This window comes from Molossus molossus, unplaced genomic scaffold (genome assembly GCF_014108415.1).
Source record: "Molossus molossus isolate mMolMol1 unplaced genomic scaffold, mMolMol1.p scaffold_m16_p_5, whole genome shotgun sequence".
Lineage (NCBI taxonomy): Eukaryota > Metazoa > Chordata > Mammalia > Chiroptera > Molossidae > Molossus > Molossus molossus.
This window is the reverse complement of record NW_023425388.1, coordinates 1-6125: the sequence shown is the minus strand read 5'-3', so window position 1 is coordinate 6125 and position 6125 is coordinate 1. Positions and strand designations below refer to the sequence as shown.

General features: G+C 47.6%; 1 pseudogene; it reads left to right on the top strand.

The window, feature by feature from the left end:
• Nucleotides 1-672: 672 nt before the first annotated feature.
• LOC118617586 lies at nt 673-2832 on the top strand (annotated as a pseudogene).
• The last annotated feature ends 3293 nt before the right edge of the window (nt 2833-6125 follow it).

Here is a 6125-nt window from a genome sequence, read left to right as displayed (position 1 = left end):
TTTTTTATCTGCTCTCTCTCCTCTGTCTTCTGATTCTCTCTGTTTTCTGCATTCTATCTCCTCTTTGCTGATTCTTTTCATTTTCTGTGTTCTTTCTCTCTCCTGATTCATTGTGTTTTCTTTGTTTTTTTTCCATTCTCTCCTGATCTGAGTTCTCTCCTCTGTCTCCTGATTCTCTTTGTATTCTGTGTTCTCTCCTGTGAGACCTACATCGCAGCGTGTTAGCCAGCTGACTCCAGGTGCCCTCCAACAGGGCCACTGGGAATCACATTGGAACACATTTGTGTGCATCTCCCCAGAATGACAGACACTAATTTCTGATCCCCCTGGAATAGCTATTATTGTGTCACTGTAGCTCTTGTTGCTGTGGTTATGAGTCCCACCTGCTGTCAGGGTGTCTGACTGGCCAGGATGCAGTCTGGTGGGTTTGTCTTGTTAATCACTTGAGAGTGTTCCCTACTCTCCCCCACATGGCAGGTGTCTTGTCAGACCCTCGCTTCCCATCTGAGTGTTTCTTTTAAATATGTCCAGTTTAAACATACTCACATAATTAATGAGTTACTTACAGTTCATTTCACTCATCTTAGGGGCCTGTACTTTCAAGTTATTTCATAATTCCTGTGTCTGTGAGTTTGTAGATTATATGAAGAAATAATTGTTTAAATTTAACCTATGGGCCCTTTAGCTTGAGAAACCAAGAAGGTCCTGGCCATCTTCTTCGTGCCTCTGTTCCAGCCACATCACTTATAGTCAGGGAAGTCGAGACTCATCCAGTTACATGAGTATGGGGACCCTGACTTTGCTGCTCAGGTCTTTTAATGTCTTAAAAAGCATTTTCAACCTTTAAAAATTTATAATCCACCCAGCTGGTGTGGCTCAGTGGATTGAGTGACGTACCACAGAATGAGAGGTCTGGGTTTGACTCCTAGTCAGGGCACATGCCTAGGTTGCAGGCTTGATCCCCAGTAGAAGGCATGCAGGAGGCAGCCGATTGATGGTTCTCTCTCTCATTGAAGTTATTAATCTCATCGCTCTCTCTCCCCCTTCCTCTTTCTCTAAAAATTCAATAAAATTATTTTTAAGAAATTAACCTACAATGTGCTGGAAATGAATTTTAATTTAGCCTTGAGAATTGCAAGTCTTCATTTAAAATAAAACCATTCAGCATGCACCATACTTTCTAATAATATAGAAAATTACAAACAAAAAAATTAGAAACAAAAGTCACCTTAATCTCACAACCGGAAGAAAATATATGTTATTGAATTCCTTCTGGATTTTATGTTAATGTACAAGAGGGGTCATTTATGAAACAGTGACCATATTCTAGGTCTCTAAGTGCAGGTCATGTGAGGCTGACATGGTCATTGAAACATGATGAACTGTGATCATGAGCATCTGTGGAAAGTAGAAGGGGCTTCGAGGCATCAAGTTTGTAGAGGGTGAGATGTTCCAGAGGAATTCCCAGAGGAGAGAAGAGAGGGAGCGAGGATCTGAGCTGGGACTGTGGTGTGCGGACTTCCAGGTGCTCAGAGGAGCGTGTGGGAGACCCTCACAGGGGAGGAGAGAGGGTGGGAATCACAGCCTTAGGAAATGCTGCTGGGTTGGGCGGGGGGCAGCCAGCGAGGGACTCAGGCTGCCGGGAGCAGGCTCCTCCCCACGCGGCCCCTGTGCAGGGGGAGGTCTGGTAGCCTGTGCAGGACTCCTTCCAGCTGCCTTAGGAGCAGCAGCGTGTGGAGTAGCAGGATGAGCCCTGGAGCCCTTCCTGCAGGAGGAGGACAGTGAGCAGACAGAAGAGTTGGTGCTGACAATGTAGAGAAGGTTACAGAGAGCTTGAGATCACTGGACCAGTGGGCATTTGCTGAGATTCTGCACAGGCCTCTCCAATTTGGGAAATAAATGTTACAGTGTGAGAGCGCCCTACTGTGGGTTGTGGTTTTTGGAGTACTTAGGTACTGGAGGGGAAAAGAGATGCTGATGCCGAGTTTAATGAATTGAAACACTCAACCCTGTACTTCCTTGCCCTGTGAGAGAATCCCTCACGTCCTCGTGTGCAGGGCCTGCATTAAACAGAGTTGTAGTCGCCAGGTTTTACTTCTCTCGGGTGTGCTGTGAAGTTTTGTTCTTTACGATGCTGTGACCCACTTTACTTTCACAGAAAGGAAACATCCATCCTGTAAAGCAGGTTGGAAACAGTGAAGTGTAAAGCAGGTTGGAAACAGTGAAGTGGCCAGGGGGGTGCTGGGTGTGCTGGACGGAAGGGCTGTGCGTGGACACAGGGCCAGGTGACGACGGGAGAAGAGGAGCCAGGCTGTGGCTGCCGAGTCACCAGCAGCAGGGAGTTTACTTTCCTTGTCAGAGCTCAGGGTGATGTGCTTAGAGAGCCTTCCGCAATGAGCTGCCGTTCTGGACTGTGCTGTCACGATGCAGTTTTCAGTTGCTGAGACCTGTGCTGTCACAGACACTGACCACTGTCCTTCACCCCACAGCCCCCTGGCCGTCTGCAGCCTCCAGGACTTGGCTGCATCGCCTTCCGGGGCCCCATGAAGAAGGTCATTCACCAGGAAGCAGGGAGCAGAAATGGGACGGACTGAAGACCACTCCCGGGCTCAAGGGAAGGAGAGTTCGCCCCGTCGAATGGAAACCATCCTCTGTTTGGACAGAGAGGTCTTTGCCAGTCGGATTTCCAACCCGTCGGAGGACAACAGCTGTGAAGGTTTAGAAGAGGAGCAGCAGGAAGAGGAGGGGCAGAGCCCGGCTGAGACACAGCCAGAGCCCCCCTTGAACTTCCTGAGGGAGAAGGTCCTGCGTCTGCCCCTGCCTGACCCCTGAGGTACCACCTGCTCTGCTGCAGGGACACGTGAGGGCGCGCGGCGCAGCCTGCGGCCAGCAGAGGGCGCCCGTCCACACGGTTCTTCTTCCAGTTTGATCTCGATGATCTGGTAGAATCTTCATTAAATGGAAGATTTCTTTAAATATAATCTGACAAATGTAAGTGCATGGGAGATTGTTTTCTCGAAAGAGAGAGTGTCCCAGAGAAGGGTTTACTGCCAGTTCCTGTGACACAGGTAGAGGTGTCTGTGTAGCAGTGACCCGGCCTGGCCGGGGCCGGGCTGCGGATGGGACGTGAGAGGGAAGCACAAGGTCATGAACCTGCGAGTTGTTTCTGGGTGTGACACCCCCATGTCCAAGTTCGAACGTTATGTGATTAACCTCTTAATTCCTGGCCCCGACTTTCACTAGAGCTTGTAGTTTTAAAGAGGGGACTTGTCTTGAAAAGCCTCCCTAATTGTAAGTAATGGAAGTCACTCTTATGGGACTTGTCAGTGTAGGTTTTTTCCCCTGATGCCTTTTATTACATCTAAAAGAACTAACGTCACCCTGTATGAGTAGCAGTGTTGGCTGGAATGTTGGCCTGAAACACCAAGGTTTGGGATTCAATCTCTGGTCAGGGCACATATGAGAATCGACCAATGAATGCATGAATAAGTGGAACAACAAATCATTATCTCTCTCTCTCTCCCTTCCTCTTTCCAAAATCAATAAAAAATAAAAGAACCAATGTCTAGTAATCCTTGGAATAATATCCTGAAGAAGGAAATGAGTGTTGTGTGCAGGTAATAAACCAGGTAAGTTCTACCCAATGACGGGGATCACTGTGGGCCCTCGTTGGGACTGTGGGTGTCCGAGGACTGACCTGTTGGTCCTCAGCAGGCGGGGGAGGGACTCAGGCTGGGCTGGACTCAGGGCTCTTGGAGGCAGCTTGTGCTTTTCGTCTTAACTTCAGTTGTTATTTTCTGTAATCACATTAGAGCACTGATTCATAGATTTTATCTTGTAATTCTGCAGAGGATTCGTTACTTTTGTACATTTTCTCAAGAACAAATGCATGTGTTTTGCTGGCTGCACTGTGACAGCAGTTTCAGCCTCAGGGAGCCGTCTGGGCTCCTGTGGCAGGAGCTTCCTGTCCCATCGGTGTCTGGTCCAGAAGGGAAGGGGCTTGGTGGTGGCGGAAATGTTTTGAAGTTACATCTGTTATTTTAAAACATTGGTTTTCAGTGTCTGTGGTTTCAACCTGTTAATTGATGACAGCCGGTTATTTTGTTACCTTGTTGCTGTTTGTAGGCACTGAATCATCTTTGTCACCGGTGCTGTGTGCATGTGTAGCGGGGAAAACATATCTCATCCTCAATTTGTAACTTCAAGCTGTTGTGAAGAGGGTCGTCCTGGTTGTGGGTACTTCCTCTAATGAGGCAGGCGGCATCCTGCAGAGAGAGGAGCGTGGTGCGTGCTACACTGCACGCTGGGCGTTATTCTAATGGATCTGTAGCGGCCTCTGCGATCTGTGGACATCTCCGCACATACTACTGAACAAAGGACATCTGTCCATCTGTTGTATTATGTTCCTGACTAAATTTGTTCCCCTATGATTGTCAATGGATTTCATTTATTTTAAACCATATTTGTCTTATAACAAGACAATGCATAAGACATGTTTTTCCCATATATGTGTTAAACCTTGCCTAACAGTTTGAATTTACCTGTTCTCAGTTGTCATTTTTAAACCAGAATTTGGTTTAAAATAGGAAGATGTGACACATGTGAACTAGTTTGGTGTCTCTCTTGTCAGCGGAAGGAGCACTGTGAGGAGGTGTCCTGGCCCCGTGTCACAGGGTCAGTGTGACTGTGGTGTTTCCAAACAGGTGTGTCCAGCACAGTCTGTCTTGGAGCTACAGTCTGGACAGCCATAGTTTCTGTGTTCAGATTCATCTGTATATATATTTTTTTATACTTTTTTTCTTATATCCTCACCCAAGGACATTTTTCCATTTTTTGTTCAGAGCGGGAGGGAGAGAGAGAGGGAAACATCGATGTGAAAGGGACACATCGAGTGGCTGCCACCCGCATGACCAACCAGGGCCGGGGACAAACTGCAACCGAGGTACATGCCCTTAGCGGGAACCGAACCCGGGTCTCTCTGGACTGCAGGCCGACGCTCTAAGTGCTGAGCCAAACCGGCCAGGGCTCATCTGTATTTTTATATGTGACTCTTGTCCTGAAAGTAGTAAAGCCATAGAGATGTACAGAACAGAGATCAAATGTATACTAAGTGTGTGATGTAAAAATCAACTGTGTGTGTGAAATGCTTCTGCTGGTCTGGAACATCCAGGGGATTCATGTAAGAATTTGAAACAGATTTAAAGGAGCTGATGTGCCTGAATAACTACCAGATATCAATAAAGGTAGTTAAGATGTTTTAGCCTTCTTAGCATTGCTTCTGTTTCATCTGCGGGATAGAAAGTCTCATCTACACCCCCCCCCCCCCCAAAAAAAGAAACCCTAAACAATAAACTTTCTTTTCTTTCTTAGAATGTGTTTTTATTCAAATTTGGTTTTATTGCTTAAATTTGGTATATGAGAGTGTCTGTGGTTAGATTTTTGGCACAATGTTTCCATGCTGTGAAATGTTGAAAGATAATTGGGTACTGGCGACACATCTTACCGGCAGCAAAGGGGGTGAGGGTTGAGGGTTTGGGGTTGGTTTGGGGTCAGGCCAAGGGCCAGGCACAGGGTTTAGGACTGGGGTTTAGGGTCAGGGTCGGAGCAGGGTCAGGTGTTAGGGTCTGTGGTCATCTGGGTCTGAGGGTCAGGATCAGGACTTCAGATTTTGAGGCCCTGACTCTACCTTCATGACCTGAGGACTCACCTTTTTAAAGGTCCTAATGTGAGATTTTGTGGGGAACCGAGAAGTGCAGAAAGCAGTTAGCCTGGGGTGGATTCCAGTCCCCCAGTCCCCTGAGGCAGGGCTGCAGCCGCCCGCAGACCTGGGGGCTCATCCACAGGAATTTCCATCACAGGCTCAGGCTGCAAGGCCAAGACCACGGCACCAGCAGAGTCCGTGTCTGAGTCTGTTCCCAGCCTGACCTTTTCCCTCTAACCTCACATGACAGAAAGGCAATGGAGTTTTATTTTCTTAACAAAGATCTGTATTTTTATACAGGGGATAGCTTGGAAAAAGTAAAAGTTTGGAAAAATCCAGGTGTGGCTGTTCTGTGTGTGGTGAAGGTAGAAGGGATGAGGGGTGAGGGCCCCTCACACCCTCCCTGTGGCCTCAGTCTCTGTCC